We start from the raw sequence: 17,837 nt of genomic DNA on the forward strand, positions 1-17,837 counted from the left end.
CTTGGCGTACCTTTTAAGAGTGGGCACGTAGCGCACCGGCAGAGGGGCATGTGATGCATGTTCCCATCGGCTGTCTGCGGAGAGCATCCTTGCAAGCTAGCTGTCCTTGGTTCTCCATGTTTTCCTTGCGGGGGGCCTGTAAGATGCGAATCAAGGATTAGGATTTGTCACATGATAATACCATTCATATGTAAGGGATTATAATGCAGGTTATCAAGCGCATAGGACGAGAAGGGGAGGGGTGGCGCATGCAGTGCTTGTTGTAGAGGGATGGCCCCTGTGATGTATATTTGGCCTCCTGCCATTACCAGATCTTGGTTCACGCCGAGTTACGTTGGCTGGCGGTCATGGATTTAGGTAGGGCTCCTCCTCGGAAGGATAGACCGGAAAGGGAAGAAGGTGTATAGAAAGGGACTACACCCTGTCTACACCATCAGAGTTGTTGGTCAAGGCTTCATATGGCGGTAATGTGGGTTGCATGCCCTTCACTTGGAGGTGGGGATGGTCACACGGCTTTTAAATGTGTGGTGAGAGGAGGACTTGAGAAGCTTAGCTTGTCAGACCCAACTCTTCTCCCTGCGCTTAACTATCATTGCTTGTGTGTGTTGATATTGTTTATACACGGTGATACAAAAATCAGTGTTTATTTATATACATACTTATGAATCCATGTCACTTCACGAGGATAAGAACCAATTGTAGAACTCGGGGTTGTATTGAAGCATGGCACATGCATCCAGCACTCGTGGCAGCTTACTTAGTACCGATAGATATTTTGCGACATCGAGCAGCATGGACCCTTGTCCGAGTCTACTGGCAACATGTAACTCCTCCTCAGTGAGAACCTTATCAAACAGAGAGTTTTCTTGGCTAGGTTCAGCCAAGTCCGTACCTTGAATGACAGTCAGTAACACTCGAAGGGAAGTTGGTGCCACATAGGTTGGGTCTCTTTGAGATCGCCATTTGGCCAATCGCTCCTCAGAGACTGTCATGATCTGAGCCCCTACTTCGGCCATTACAACGCGGTTCTCACACCAACGCTATTCAAATTGACTTCGGCCCTTTGTTAATCGCTTTAATAGCTATATCTCTAAGAGATTCGGTTGGCAGAGCACATCATTGAACGTGACAGTTAAGTGCAGTTCGTCGGCTTCCTCGTCAGAGATGAGTCGCATGCGTTCATGTAGGAGCTTGTCGTAGTGCTCGTTAAGATGTTCTTGCTCTTCCTAAGATAGAGGAAAGGGCAAGTAATCTCCAAGCTGCTCCTTGGGGATTGTGCCCACATCCGCAAGGACGTAGACTTGTGTGAACACCTTGAGCTTAGCATCCAACTCAGCTAAGCATTCTGCGATACTTCTATGTTCAACGAGGGATTGCTTGGTTGCCATCTCATGCAAGGTTCTAGGAGTTTGTCTAGGCTTTAGCATAGCTGGGGATTCATGCCTAATTGAGCAAGATTGGTCAACACTAGGATTGCTCATGATCTTGGGGTTTCCATGTTTCTCTTGAGGCTTCGTTATTGTGTCATGGTTCTCCTTGGGTGTGATTGGTGTGAATTCATCATCCCGTTGTGACAGTGTTGTATCCACTCTTGATTGGTCGATGTGAGTTGTATTGTCGGTGGATTGAGTGTTGAAAGCAACTGTTGATGGCAACAACTGCTTTGATTTTTCAGAGCACACGAATGTGTCTGAGGTTTCACCGCTATTAGGAGAGACATCAATAGACTCGATGGTGGATGGACTTGATGCTTTATTCCACAGCTCTCCAGCGCTCTTGGTCTCAACGTACTTGGGGTCCACAACCACCTGCAACTGTTGTTGCTTTCGCTGTTTTCTCCTCTTTTTCTTGGTCAGCACAGGTGTATCTAATGGCTCAAGACCTTGGGCTAGGTCAACCACTGATGTGCTTGGTTGGGCCTCAACATTTCCCTTCTCTAGTGTGTCCTCATGGGACCTAGTCGTGGCGTGCGTAATAGCCTTGTCAGGTTGAGTGGTTTGATGCGCCACCTCCTTGACCACATCTTTGAGAGGTTTCTCCTCAAGCCTAGGCTTTAGGTGCTTAGGAAGGGTTGGAGTTGTTAATGAAGTTGGTTGTGACACCTCCTCCATAGGTAAACTACTAAGGACACATTCTGCAAGGGGTCTTGTCACGGCCAAGGGCTGTGACTGCTGTGATCCCTGATTTGAAGTAGTAGCAGCTAGTTCAATGGACTTGCTACTATTGGTGGATTGCGGTGTCAATTTCTTAGAGCAATTGGAAGTGGTCGTGTCTTTTGTTTCCCTTAGAGCATTCACTTGTGTAGATCGAGTATCCATTGATCTAGCCACGGTGGATTGCACATGCACATCCTTAGGTTGAGAGCTAAGGGTGATGTCGTGTCCTGCCTCTTGGACATTTGGAAGCTTTGATGTAGGTCGAGATTGGGATTGAGTAGCCGCACTTGACAAGTGTTGTGCTTCCTGTGTTCGTTTAGGGGAAGAGGGTGTAGGAGACTTGGGACTCCTAAGTGGCTTTGACATTGGCTTGGAGATTTGCTCATGGCTGTTAGATGATTTTGCTATTTGCTTTGTTGAGCATTTAACCTTGCCATGAGAAATGTTGTGCCTATGATGCCTGCTATCCTCTTGGGGAATCAAAGGTTCCTTGGGCACTACTGGCTTTTGTGTATCCTCAATGATTACATCTGATGTCTGCTTGTCAAGTACGCTAGGCTGAGGACCTACCCTCCAATTGGTCTCGTTGGGTTTCTTGATTTCGACCATAAGGGGCTCAGTCGCTCCACTGTTTTTGACTTGAGACTTGGTTCTTCGTTTAGATCTCCTCCTACGGTTCTTTGCTCTTGATATGATCTGGCCTTCAGTCGACAAAGGGGGTTTAACAGGGGGTTTTGGTACCCAAATCCATCGGTTACCTGCATAATACCCTTGAGCCAGTAGCAACGCTTTGGATATCCATCGCGGCGTTGTATTGACTCTTCGTCGATGCCTTCGTCTATAAGGCTTGGGCTTCTTTTGGGGTCTTCTACGATATTTGTAAGTCTAAAGCCCGTCCTTGGCATTGTCTCTTGACCTTCTTGTTTCAGGCATGGCCTCACTCACTGGTTCTTGGTGCTTGACCTGTGCTTGTATCAGTTTTTCCAACAAGTCCTTGCTCTCGTTAGTAGGCTTGACTATTACGTCAGCACCTTCCTTGCCTTTCCCTCAAGGTTTGATGAGGTCACCCTTGCTAAAGGTTGTGACTATCCTCACACCCGCGGTAGTGTCAGGTGTATCCTCTGTGCTACATAGTCGGCCTCACACTTGGTCACCCTTTTGAAGGGTCTTCCTAGGAGGGTTTCCTTCCCGTAACTAGCACTATTTGAAGAAACATGAAATAGGACATACAAGCTTTCAGTTTCAATTGTCGCAAGGATTTTGCACTTTTCTATGAGTGCTTGTGGGTGTCCCCCGTAAGGGCTAAGAGTTGCACTAGTTGATGTGAGCTCTGGTTGTCCTAGTAGGGTCCATGATTCATAGGTCAAGATGTTAAAATCTGCTCCTTCATCAATCAGAGCATCAATAGTATGCTCTCTTTTCGCGGTGAGTTTGACCCTAAGATAAGCACGTGGTACTATGTTTTCATCTTCTGGGTCCTGGCTTATAAATTTAAGCCTTCTGATAGATGCCCTTGATTCCCCACTTGCATGACCAGACGTGGATTCTCCACCAATGTCTTGGGTTGTCTGTGTAGTGTTGCTCAAGGTACATCTCTCATCAAGAGTGTCATGTCTAGTCATCTTGGCATTTGTAGCTTGCTGATGTTGCATTTCTCTCTGACTAGACATGGTATGAACACAATGTCTTTGTGTTCTCGTGGTGTGGCCTTTTTGCCCTTGATGGCTAGATTGGCCCATTGATGTTCTAGGGTCTCTGTTTCTCTCTGTTCGGGTATGGGCTTTTGGTTGCTCTTTTGCAAGTGAGAATCCATGCTCGTGTAGAGCCATTACTACACTAGGGTCCGATTTGGAGGACCTATCATGGCGCGCGTTTTCTCTCCAACCTACTTGGGGGAGGTGCGAAGGGGGCACCCCCTCTGCGGGGGTCCGAGGGGGGGGGGCAGTCCCCCCGGCCCGTAGGGCCGTTACGGTAAACACCATGCATAATTTGGAGAACCGTTTATAGCCAAATTTTGAACTACTTGCTCTAAGTTTGAGCCCAGTGATCGATCTATGATATGGTTTCGGCTCTATATGGTTTCTTGGTTAATTTCACTATCTTCAGGTCAAAATTTGAGAAAATCTAAATTCAGCCCAACTGGTCCGAATGCCCGATTCGGACCGTTCGAGGGCCGAGTAGGAAGGGCCGAATGTGACTGGTCCGAATGTCAAATTCGGTCAGTCCGAGCAAAGATGTCCGAGAGTCGAGTGGGTCGCTCGGACAGGCCAAATGAGTTTTTGGGCCGAGTCGACCGGGCCGAGGTGGGCCGAGGGCCGAATCAGGTGGGCCGAGTCAAGTGGTCTGAGTGGTAGTGGGCTGAGGGCCGATTTTGGGACTCGGCCTAGAATCGCCATCACTCGAACACGCCGAGTGCGGCGCGTTTTTTGACGGTGCGATGATAAATCGCCTGAATCACACGATTCAGATCACAGCCTGTCATACATATCCCCAGATCAAAGCTATGGATGGAGGGGAAGAGTTGTATATACCTGGAATAGCCAATAAACTCCAAAATGCAAATCGGCAAGCAAATCAAACCCTCTTTCCTTGTTTTGACAACAGAAACCCTAATGCTGATTTTCTTTGTTTTTCTTTGTTTTCTCCTACTCTAATGCATCCAAATCACAAAGTAAATACCTACACTACTCCATCTCACAATATAAACCTCAAACAAAACAACAAACCTACTTACCAAGGAGATCAAATACCATCTTCAACCCCCTCATTTCCTACCTATCTCAAGCATCGGTTCGGGGAAACCCTTACTTTGATCCTCGATTCGAAGCGCGCAAGCGCTCAAGGCTTGAATCCGTTGGTCCCGGCAACGGAACCAAAATATGGGAGCTTTCACTCAACTGCCAAGACCCACGGACCGCTTATTGTTTCAAGCGTTCCAAGCCGAGCACTAATGGCTACCTCTCACATAACCGACATGCCATCCATATCTAAGGGTGTAGTGAGATTACCTCCGTGCTGTTCGAGTTACCTCCTCTCCCGCGCACTTCGGTAGCTCTACGATCCAAGTGTAAGCTTCAAGCAAGCTCCATCCTCAAGCTCCACGCTCCAAGCTCCATTGCCGCGAGCAAGACAAGAGAAGAGAAGAGAAGAGAAGAAGAGAGGAGAAGATGGAGAGCTTCTCCTCCTCGGTCCCTCACCCTCACACACTCACTCCCTCACACTCTCACACTCCCTCTCTCAAGCACAAGGTCAAGCAAGCAAGAAGAAGAAGAAGAAGAGGAGAGCTACTTTTTGCCACACACAAGAATGAGCTTTTCATTCACTTTTCAACTTTATATACAAAACTCTAAATCCCTTTTGGGCGGTCATCCCCTTTTCCCTTTTTTTACATGGCCGGCCGTAGCCTAGGACCTTTTTCCCATTGTCATTCTATCTTCCTAGCTTCCTTTCCACCGCCCATCTACATTTACAAATTGCATAGGTGAGAGCCTGGCACTCCTTGAATTAAACCATGATGCGCTTGCGCTCTTTTACAAAAGTTTTGACTTGCACTTTTCCTTGTACGCCTTTAGGACTCTTCTCCTTGTGCGTCTTTGTCTTCCGTTTCTCTTTGCCTTGGCCTTTGTCTTTGTCTTCTGCTTTAGCTTTTCCGAATTTTCCACCTTCGTTTGTTTGAGGGTTAACAGTGAGTTTGACACTAAACTTGTGTGATGCATGACATTATCTATATAGATGAGTTTTCATCTAGGCAAGGTGGCCGATCTGGTAGCCAAGGAAGGGTGCAGGGCTTGGCATTGAAGGAGTACATTGGCTAGCTTGTGAGTGACATTATTGTATTTCATAAGACATGCTCTTCAGCTTTTGCTAAGAACTTCCTGAGCTTGAGCGTTGTAATGAAGGCTGGGCCCTTTAAGAACATCCTGACCAACTCTAGCTTGGAGAAAGTAGTGTTACTTTGACGTTTGAAGCTACTCTACTTATTCTCTAGTACTAGGTGTGGGCCACTTTTTTCCATGGTGGTGTGTAGAATGATTGCTAGTGTTCAAGACCCCAATGTGATTAGGCAGGAACTACTAGGGCAAAATGTATTGCTGCCTATGATCAATAATAGCTCTGACCATGGGGAGTGTAGCTCGAAGAAGCCTAGAAGAGAGTATATGTACATATTGCCAAATGATATCTCGTCACCAATGTAATGCAATTTGTAATCTTCTCTTGAAGTAATGAAAACCGATATTTGTTGGATTTACGTGCTATGTGGTTTGTCATACATGTCATTTATTATTGTTTTTCACTTGAATGTTACGTTTATTTGTCGGATTTATACGCAACACAATTCGTACCCTAAATTTAATAGATAGTGCTTTATCAAATTCGTGCGCAACATGTATTTGTTTGAATGCATGTAACAATAACTCAAAGACATCAATAAAACAAATAAAAATTGAATAAACAAAAATAAGACATACAAAAAAATTTGTATTCATATTCATAACATTTTACATGGGATCCATTACAACCAGGGTTTTACAAAATCTCTTTGGAAGCTACATTCCGTATATGTTTAAGTAGTATACCCCTATCATTGTTGATCTTTGCAATGACTATCCTTCCATCACCGGAAGAACCTCACTACTTGCAGATTCGTATTGATGACGATGATTCTCCTTGCATGCGTCGTTGCATAGACAGTCCCCAAACAAGTTGATGAGGTAAGCTTCGGTAACTTCTTGTAGTGCAAGGAGGGTCTAGGCAATCCAACTATTTGGTTGTTGCAAGCATGATCCATCTGGGAAGTGCCTCGTGGATGCTATTCTTAATCAGTATGCCATTCATAATCTCCCACACTAGCCTCTAAAATGGAGCCTTTGGTATCAAGAGGTGTGTGGTCTTCTGGTAATGGCGGATCTCGCGAAGAGCCAATGTGTCTAGTCTCCATCGACGCTTGCGATGTTGGCATGGTGGTGGAGTTGGGGAAGATGGCTTGTGCATGGGATTTCTAGGGGGGTGTCTTCAGGCTGCTTGCTTGGTGAGTGCCATGTCTTTTAGGAGAGAAAACTTAAAACTCAAAAGTGAAATGTGTAAAATGAGGTAAAACTTTAAACTTATAGCCAAACTTTTCAATAACCCTTAAACTTGAATTAATGTATCTAGGCTTTGGAAAAATATGACTAGTGATCTGATTGACATGAAATTTTACACGTGGTCTCCTCTAGGACACATCGACCACCAAAAAAAAAAAATTGACCCCATCAGAAGCCTCTGGGATATTTTTCCGGAGGCTTGTGTTTGGGGCCCTGAATAAAAGTTGACAATCACTCATTAGATCAATCAAGTAACTTTCAGCTGCTATTTGGAGAGCAAGCAAGGCTTGGCTTGACCATCACCCCACATTCCTTGTCTGGTTCCTTGAAAATAACTTGTGATGATGCCTTGACTGCAGATCGTGTAGTATTTCTTGCACCAACGTAGAGAATGGTACCTTAGGAATAATTAAGTTGGCACTTTTTTGGAATTTCCTTATATCACATGGTGTAGCTGGGCCTGGTCTCCATCTTCGCTTCTTATGTGTTGGAGGACGTGTATTACCACCTAGAGCAGTAGTGGGAGGTGGAGAAACTAGAGCATGTGGACCACCATTTCTAGACAATGGTGAACCATCATTATTGACCACACTAGGGCCACCATTGTTGGCCACACTAGCACCACCATTATTAGCTGTAGTAGGGCCACTATTATCGGCCCCACTAGGGGATCTTTATCACTCACAATATGCTCACTAGATTCAGAAGAGTGTTGAGCTCTTGCTCTTGCAGACGCCTTCTTGATAGGAAGCTTGGTACGTGCGACGGTTGTGATGGATAGAAAGGGTTGAGGGTAGAGTGAAAAGTACTAGGAAAAAAATGAAAGGAGAGACTTGACTTAAGTACAAAACTTTTAAACTTGTTGTTTTGTAACTGAACTTTAAATTTCATTTCATTTCTCCACCCCATCCCTGCCTCTCTCCGTTTCCTGCCACCCCCCTCATGCCCCTCTCTCTCTAGGCCAGTGAATGTTCCAATGTTTGGAATTTTCATATCTTTGTCTTAGAATTTTGAAATTGACTTTGAATTTGAAAAACATAGGGACAAACCTTCGAAATTTTAAACAAAAATTGTAAGATATCTCATGTTAAAGATAGGAGTATTGATGTGTCATATTTTTAGTACATGTGCTCTCTCATGGACTCTAAATGCATCAAAATTATTATCTTTATCTAGGTGTCTATTTCTTGCCATCTCTCTCTTGGGTTGCTAACCATTTTGTATAGCGTTGTCTAGCTATGCCGTTTTCATATCTTGCTTTTCTCACTTTGTATATTGCACTACTTATAAATTCTACTCGAGAGGTTTTGGACTATTTTTTTTTTTCGTATCGTATCTCTAATATCTTATATCACCATTGTAATAATTGCCTCATAGAATTGGAATCATTGATGCCATCTCCATGATTAGTTGCCTGTTAAATAGCATAGTGAGCTTGCCAGTGAGATCATTCCATGCCTTGAGTTGACCATACAACCAAACTTCCTTGATTTGCAAAGGACCATGTGCTTTAAGTATATGTTGCATAAAAAGAGAGACTAGAAACACAAACTAATTCGAAATGATGATATTTTTTTGTAGTAGATGACAATACTGACCATGTAGTGTTATGCTATTTGTAGTCCATGCCTCCACTATGGACTTATGAAATTTAGCAACTGTCTCTTTAAATGTATTGGCATCACCGTCCCTAAACCCCAACTTTTGTAAGAGAGCTACTAATCTATCTAGGTGTATCCACACTTCTACCTTCGCAATCCTTGTTCCATCCCCCATTGCTCCAATCTAGAACAGCAAGGTGCAACTTTTTTCATGCTTAATACTTCTCTAGTTACTTTATAAGTATATTGCCTTCCTCATCTCAAGGTGGAGATATAAACTTCCTAGCCTTGGGTCCGCCAAAGCATGGTTTACGAGGAATATTTCCACTCTTGCTTGATTTTTTCTTGTCCTTTTTTGTTTTTACTTGGCCCCTGTGTAATCCAACTTTAGAGAGGATTTGTTCTACCTTCTTGCATGTAGCATTAGCTATGCAATATGCAAAAGTGAGCCCTTGTTAGTGGTATTTCCAAAATATGGCATCAATTTGGATCCACCAGAACTAGCATTCCATTTCTCATGACTTTTTGATCACGTGTTGGAGCACCTTGTTGTTTTGCCTTGGCAAGCTATTCTTTCTTTCTATCTTTCCCTTTCTTCCTAGTTTGTATGTAGTATATGCACACAAATTTTGCATTCACTGCATTTGATAAACCAAACATACACTTCAATGTTTTTAAGTCACCTACAAGGTGCTATTCAACTTGATAGTCCCCAAACCCCTCGATGTGTAAAATTGCTCCATTATTTTACTGTTGAATAACTCTGGGTATATTAGTGAGGTTTAAAACAACTTTAAGTATTCCATGGTCCTCCTTTGGTACTTCAAATGTTGCAAGCCACCATATTTCATTCTCTGATTGCACACTGAAGTATAAAGGATGCTTTTCATCGATGTGATCCAATACTCGATTCATAAATGTTTTATTCATATGTTCAAGTTTTTGCCCCTTAATAATGTCACTCTCATCAAGTTTGAGGATAAACTTAAGCTTGTCTCTACATTCTTCCATAGATATATTGTAGAACTTGACCATAGCAATTTGAACCCTACATATATCCAATATAAAGTTATTGGATGCATTCAATACAAAGGCAACTTCGTTGGAACCATACTTCAATATGTGTGTGTGTCCTAGATGCGTCGACTCACCAATTAGTTTTAAAAATTTCTCATTTAGTTGTTTTTGAGTCTTCTTCACGTGCAATGGTTTTGGCAGAGGAATTACTCACTTAGTTTTGAAGACTTTCTTAAAACCTATATCCAATTGTTGATAGAGCATATTGTAAGACTCAGAACTCCTTCCCCCCTTGTCACATAATCCCTGAGCATTTGTAGCAGTAAACAAGTTGCTCACAACTCTAAGATGTTCACTTGTGACACCATCTACAATGTCCCTAAATTATGATTTTCCAATGCATTTTTGACCATATCCTTGCTTAGGACTTTGGAAATAGTATCATTCTCTGCATGAGGAAACATATTTCTCATTGTAGCAAATCCGTCTATGATATTGCCAACTTCCTTTAATTGGTAAATTGGTTTAACTAATCAGATACGTCGACGTGCTTCTTTGGTTTTTAAAGTGGGCCCAATTTCCAAAGTTTTTGTGAGCTTCCTCTTTATGTTTCGATTCTCCTTCTCCAAGTCCACAACTTTAGACTGTAACTCCATTTTTTTTTTTGTAATGCGTATAATATTAAGAAAGTAAAATAAGATGGCTTAAGGAAGCAAATCTGATTGACAATTTCAGCATGTCAGTGGCTTTCTTCGCTGACCAAGCTTTATTGGAAGCTAGTTGCACTCCTAACTTTAAGGTTTATCTGGGTTTGGATCAAGCCTGAGTTTGGCAGTGTTGGATGTCCTGAGGGATATGGCCTAGTGCCAAGTGGCATATAATTGATGATGTATGTAGTTACGTAACTCCATATTTTGCATGTATGTAGTATGCATAACATCTTCAATGATAGATATTGCCTGTTGTAGGCTCTGGTTCTTCCTATGCTTCTCAACCAATAATCTATCATTTTTCATCAAAGATTGCATATTCCCTTGTAATCTTGTCTATATATTTGTCAAGGCTTGATGAACCCTTACTAATCCTTGTGTGACAAGTCTACATGTGCATCCATACAATCCTTCATTGCCTTCACAAACAAACTTTACAAATGATGTAAGCTCTTAAAATTGCGGTGGCCTTTGAGCAACTGGATCAAGTGAATAAATGCACCCATCAACCCAAAGGTCCACATTTTTTCCCCTCTATTTCTTTCTTGTTGCATCTTATATCTTATTGCATTATCCCTTTCCACAATTCTTTTGAACATTAGTGCATATTCATCCTCTAATTGAAAGTGAATGTCTCTCTTTCTCTTGGTACGTCATGCACCTACATTCTGCAAAGAAAAATATATGCCAATTTTAACTTGGGATTAACATTCAAATCACATAATTACACCAATTTGATTCACTATATATGTGTTCTCTTTTGCCCAGTTGGATCTTTTTTGTTTCTCTTGATGTAAGTCATAATAGACCCTAATCAATCCCTAATTAGCTTGTAATCTTAGCTTTTAATCTACCTCTAATTAGCATTAAATCTCATCTTCTGCTCTATCCAAAATATTCTCTCTTTCTCTCTCTCTCTCTCTCTCTCTCTCTCTCTCTCTCTCTCTCTCTCTCTCTCAACAAGAATTGATCAAAGATATTTAAACACATTTTATATAGAAGCTTGGTTAGTAGAGAACAATAACATCATCTTATCTTCTACCCTTATTTACTCTCTATCACTCTATCACTTATTTTCTTAGTTCATCTCACACATTCCTCTCTCTTTCCCCCCCTTCTCCCTCTCTCCCTCCCCACCCCCCTCTCTCTCTCTCTTTGAATTAAACAATAAAAATGAAGAATAATAACATCACAGAGATTAAAAAAATAAAGATACCTCCATTATCACTTGATTGCTTGTAATATAGAGTGTAGAAAAGGAAGATATCTTATAGCATAGTACTGAAGAGGGAGATTGCTTGTATAGCAAGGTAGAGAGTGTTGTAGATAGAGATTATTTGATTTCAGCAAATGGTATCAAAACCACTCTTGAGATTGCTTGTAGCAAGGTAGAGAGTGTTGTAGATATTACTGAGTGCTGCTTTAGAAGAATTCGTATGCAAGAAACCATATTCTGGAGGGAAGGAGAAGAGTACACAAAATTTGGGACAAAACTAGAGCTTTGAGAGGGAATGAAAAAAGGCTCAGAAATAGGCATATACTTGTTCAAAAAGGATAAAAATTTATAAGAAACTCTTGAGTCAAAAAGGTGTCTCTAGGTAAAAAGCAATCTTAAAATATGATGTGTACGTTATTTTATATCATTTTTTAACTTCCTCCCTTTAAAGAAGCAAGAAGGAGAATGATTCTCATATATTTTAATGGAACAATGGATAAAGAGAAATACATCTATTTATTTGAGGTGATGGTAGTTAAAGGACACTCAAAATAGTGAAGATTGTGGTGCAATTATCCAAAAGAAACTTCAAGATATTCCTAAACAATTCTCAAGATTTAAGAAGAAGGGTCATAGTATCATCATGCTTGATGCAAAGAGAAAGGTTAAGTGTGGTGAATCAATTGAGAGCCTTGCAAAGATTAATAAAGTACACCTTGAGACAAAAGCAAAGGTGGGATGGGAGGTAGAAGCTAGCCATTGTTAAGAACTTTACAATTCTTCTTGACTTCCTTTGGCTTTGTTTCCCACATAATTCAAAGAGTTTTGGATCAACCAATTGCTTTATTGTTTAGGGTAGATTGCTATACGTTGTTTGTATTATTATGCTCGAATATGCTTGTGTTGAGCTCTAAGCTTTGGTTTTGAGCTATAATGGTTGCATATTCAGAGTGGCTACTTGCATTAAGTTCTACTAGTTACGCACTTGAAGGCTTATTGCAATTACATGCTCTTAGATATATTGCTTTATGTCATTGGGCACCTGAATGCTATGAGGCATATGTTTTGGGCTTTGCTTTACTCTTGGACATTCTAGTTGGCTTCTGTGGGAGCACTTTGGAATTTTCTTTGCAGAGCTTGACCTCGAGTCAGTGGTGGGAGACTCATACTTGCTTATGTATATATACTCAGGTGGTTATGGTCTATATTGATTATGTAGATATCAAGGATTGTGGGATGATTTAGCTTTGGTTTGTACACCATAATACTTCCTCTTGTTAGACATGTTTATCAACTTTTGGATGCATTCTTGGTTATGTACTTGAGCTTCACTATGATTTAGTTGCAGATTGGCAGATCTTTGTTGCATTTGGGAGATCTCGTATGCACAATTGGCTTATGTACATACTACACCTTTGTTTGGGATTGCATCACTATATCTGACATCTTTAGGTCTTTTACAACATTTGATACCCTGGTGGTTTATGCCCACCTTACACTTTTAGTTGCATTATATATCTTGGTTTCTATCATAATATTCTTGGCAGTGGGAGATTTATTTTTTGGTTCCCACATTTGTACATTCATTTACTGTAGTTTTGTGACCAGCCATGCCAAAAATTCAAATTTGAGCAATTCTTTGAGAGCAGACCCTTTTATTGTTTACTCTAATGCTTCCTATTTGTGGACAATAGTGTATTGGCTAGGTCTTCTCCTTGTTCTATGCTTTTTTGTTTGAGTTTTGAGATTGATTTGCAGATATTATAGTAGCTAGTATTCTCTTTGGTTAGCAAACATAATGGCAAGTGTTATAAATGCTTCTAATGGTGATGCCATCTTTAACATTGAGAAGTTAGATATCTAAAACTTCCACTATTGGGGGACTGAAATTTGGTAGGTATTGTGCAGAAGAAACAAGTTGTACTATTAAAAGCCAAGGTAAGAAATGAGAAAATTGGGATAGAGATGAGTGGGATGAGCTTGATGAGCTATGCAAGTCCACAATGATATTCTCTTTGTCTAAGCAGGTGTACCTCAATGTTATTTCAACTAATGATGATACTAATGACTTATGGAAAAAGATATGAGATGTGGTATTGGCTTTAACCCTTGGTATTGAGATTGGGTAGCTGGTATTGAGCTCATTGAGTGTGTATTTAGCATACAGTTGTAATAACAGGGCAGTCCCTTGCCATTGATTCCTCTGGATTAGTGGTGATATATAAATGATGCCCATTCATGCTTAATTGATGCCCGTACATTCGGGGAAGCTTATCCATTGATTGAAGATCATGTTGGAGCTGATTTGAGCACTATTCTTGCTCAGTTTAATAGTGATGTAGTTGTGGTTTATAACAGGGCTAAAGCTTATTTTATCAGTGAAAGCATATGCCTATTGCTCCTGGGTGCTTATCGACTACTTGGGTTGATATATTGATGCTTATGGATGATGTGACATGCTTTGTCATGGTTTCAGAATGCGTTTGGGCAGTGATTGAAGCCCATATTGATTGCCGTTGTCTGTCATTTGCTATAGCAGGCATTCACTTGAGACAATTTATGCATAATATCCTTTAATGATACTCAAGCTATCCACTTGGATGCTAGATGTCTAAGGTATGTATGATGAATATTTGGGCTTCATCTTGACTTGCATTGAGTTATTCTGGAGCTTTGGATAGTGACATTAGTTTGTTAGTCATTGCCTCAGATGCTATAGTGGATACTTTGCCGACCATCTTGACTTGGATGCTCCCAAATATATGCTACTTGGATGTATGGATGCCTTCTACATGATGTTTTGTTTTGAGCTTTGTTTGCTCATCTAGCATTCAACTTTTGTTCTAGTGGGAGCCACTACTTGACACTTTGATATTATATTGAGCATTTGGTTACATAGTTGAGCTTGAGGGCCTTTCAGTGAGATTGTGGGACTTGGTAACATGTACATGCTCTTGTCATGCTTTATATAAGCAATTGATGCTTAGTGGGATGATATGACATTCCTCTTGGGCCGACACCTATCTCTATTATGATATTGTCAGTGATGTATGCATCTTGGTTGGTTATGTATTGAGCTTCCATTACATTGCTCAGTCCGTTGTGCCTTTAGTTGGTCTCTTCTGTTACCTGTGAGATCCACTCTATATATGACGATTCTGCTTATGGGATGTATCTCAGTCTAACACACTGATTCTTTGATAGTTCTCGGTGCTAGTCGCATATTCACTCTCATTGCTAGCTATTCCCTGTTAGTTGCAGTTTGTTTTATATCAGTGATTGCCCATCTTTGGCATTCATTTCTTACTATTATACTTCATTTTCAACATGCTATAATTGTAGTTTACTGCATTGTTTTTGCGAGCCATCACCTCCATTTGATAGTTCTTTGCATTGAGTTTGTGGACATTTTATTCCTTGTTCAGTAGTAACCCTTGTTTTTAGCTTGATTTAGTAGTGGTTTTAGGGATGTTTTTGTAGTAATTGCAATAGCTTGCTTTGACAGTTTGTTCACTTGTTTACCTCATTATGGTTGGTGGCTCGAGTGATAGTGCTATCTTTAATATTGACAAGATGGATGTCACCAACTATAGCTATTGGAAGGCCCAAATCTGGAAAGTTTTCATGCAAAAAATGCAGGTTAGGCCTTTGAAACATAAGGGTGTCAAGCATGAACCTATTGATGCAGAGGATTGGGCTAAATAAGATGAGCTATGTAAATGTTGAGTATCTAGGAGTTAGAAGTACTTAGTTCAAACCCCAATGAGGAGGAAATGTTGGAGGAGTATTGCTATCCCAAATAGCATGCAAATAGATGCAAACTAGCATGGAGTTGTTGCTACCTTTGCTGCCTACAATAGGGCTTTTACTAGCTTGAGCTCATGGAGAAGAAAGCTCTAATACTATTCAAAGGGATAGAAGTGTGTACTAGATCATCAATAGAAATCCTTCGAGCTTCAAGTAATCAACAATTTTGGCTCTCTTAGTGGATGAGCCCTAAAGTGGAAGCACAGAGCAGAAGCAAGAGCAAGAGAGAGAGAGAGAGAGAGAGAGAGAGAGAGAGAGAGAGAGAGAGAGAGAGAGAGAGAGAGAGAGAGAGAGAGAGAGAGAGAGAGAGAGAGAGAGAAGATGTGGGAACTCCAACCATCACAATGTGTGACCAACCTTCCCTTTATTCAAATGTCATTGAAAGAATAAAGAATGAAATGACAGTGATGGGCACCCACCACCTACAATATACAAATGTGTGAGTATGCAGGTGATGTCAATGTAATTAATAAACAAGCTGCTAGACACATGCACCTTTACCCCAAAAACATCACATTATGGTTGCGAATAAGCTTTCAAGCCTATGGATCCCAAAGGTGATAACCCATCTCACCTACATTGCCACATCCAAGAAAAATGTATTTGACAAGATTCAAATCTAGCTTATTGTGTGTCTTTAGGAATATAGTAGAAAGCATCACATCCAAAGACTCATACGTGTGCATACGAGGGTATATATTTACACATACATGCATATATGCATATACTCATATACACGTAAACATATATGAGAGAAAAAATGGAGAGAGAGAGAGAGAGAGAGAGAGAGAGAGAGAGAGAGAGCGAGAGAGAGAGAGAGAGAGTGTGTGTGTGTGTGAAGGAGAGAGAATGGATATACACTTATAAAACACTCATATAAACATGCACTCATGAACTTATGCAGACACACACATCCACACATAAATATATATATGTACATATGAATGCAATTGCATACATATGTGTATATACACATGTACACATATGAGGTGAAGAAAGATGAGAGATGGGAGGAAAAAGAAAGGAGAGAAAGTAAAAATGATGAGAGAGAGAGAGAGAGAGAGAGAGAGAGAGAGAGAGAGAGAGAGAGAGAGAGAGAGAGAGAGAGAGAGAGAGAGAGAGAGAGAGAGAGAGGGTTAGAAGGATTAACACTCATAGGAATTTGAAATGTGTCCCAAGACTCAAGTAATGTGACAAGTGAGAACAAAGACTTGATATTATCCTCAAACTAAATACCCTACAAGATAATAAGCTAGCTGAAAATGGAGTGAAAGTCTTTCAAATGAGTGGATATGGATGCACCCTTCTTCGTGCAAAGATGCACATGCTTTTTCAATTAATACAACTATAAGGAAGAACTCTACTTGTCATCCTCTCTAAGTAAGTATTCTATAATGTTGTCTTTGATGAGTAGTCCTCATGGGACTTATGGAAAAAGATTTGCAATGTCTATGACTAACAAAGTCCCATTTCTCAGATGTATTGGCTAATGTAACTCATGAACCTTCCCATGAAGGAGGGCACTTCTATGTTTGCTCACTTAAATGAGTTTCATTTCATTATTAGTCATTTGTCTTTGTAGGGGATTGAATTCAAAGGTACTCCCCTTGTTCCTCTTATTTACATTGCCTAAATCATGGGATACATTTCATATTGCTATGCGTTCCAACATGCCTACTAATGGGGTATAGTTGCAGGATATAGAGAGTGCACTCTTGACTAATTGACTAACGAGGTTAACAAAAAGAACGTTGATGCTTTCCACACCTCTCATTCTTTGATAGTTAGAGACAATAATGGTAGGAGTGGTAATACCTATTGTGGGAGAGACTCTCAAGAGTCTCACTCTCAATCATGTGGAGAGTCCCGCAGTAAGTCTTGTGTTTGCCAGTCCTCGTTGACTTGCCATTATTGTGGAAAAGTAGAACATATTTGACAGCAGTGCCATAAAATGTGCTAAAACAAGTGCAAGGAAAGGGTCAAGGGTAAAGTACATGGCAAAAATGATAGTATTGTCCCTAGCAAGTCAAGCGTTAATATTAAAGACATTAATGTTGTGCAGACTAATTCTCATGATAATTTCATATTTGCAGCTTCTTCCATTGATACTTCACAGTTGATTGATGCTTTGCTAGGATATACTTAGTGTTAGATAATAGATTCAAGGGCTATCTTTCATATGACCCCTCACAGAGAGTGGTTTCACTCCTATCACAATATGATTGTATCAGTCCATTTGGGTAATG

The sequence above is a fragment of the Lygodium microphyllum genome, chromosome 11, assembly GCF_053477565.2.
Source record: "Lygodium microphyllum isolate KBCC chromosome 11, Lygodium_microphyllum_v1.1.10, whole genome shotgun sequence".
Lineage (NCBI taxonomy): Eukaryota > Viridiplantae > Streptophyta > Polypodiopsida > Schizaeales > Lygodiaceae > Lygodium > Lygodium microphyllum.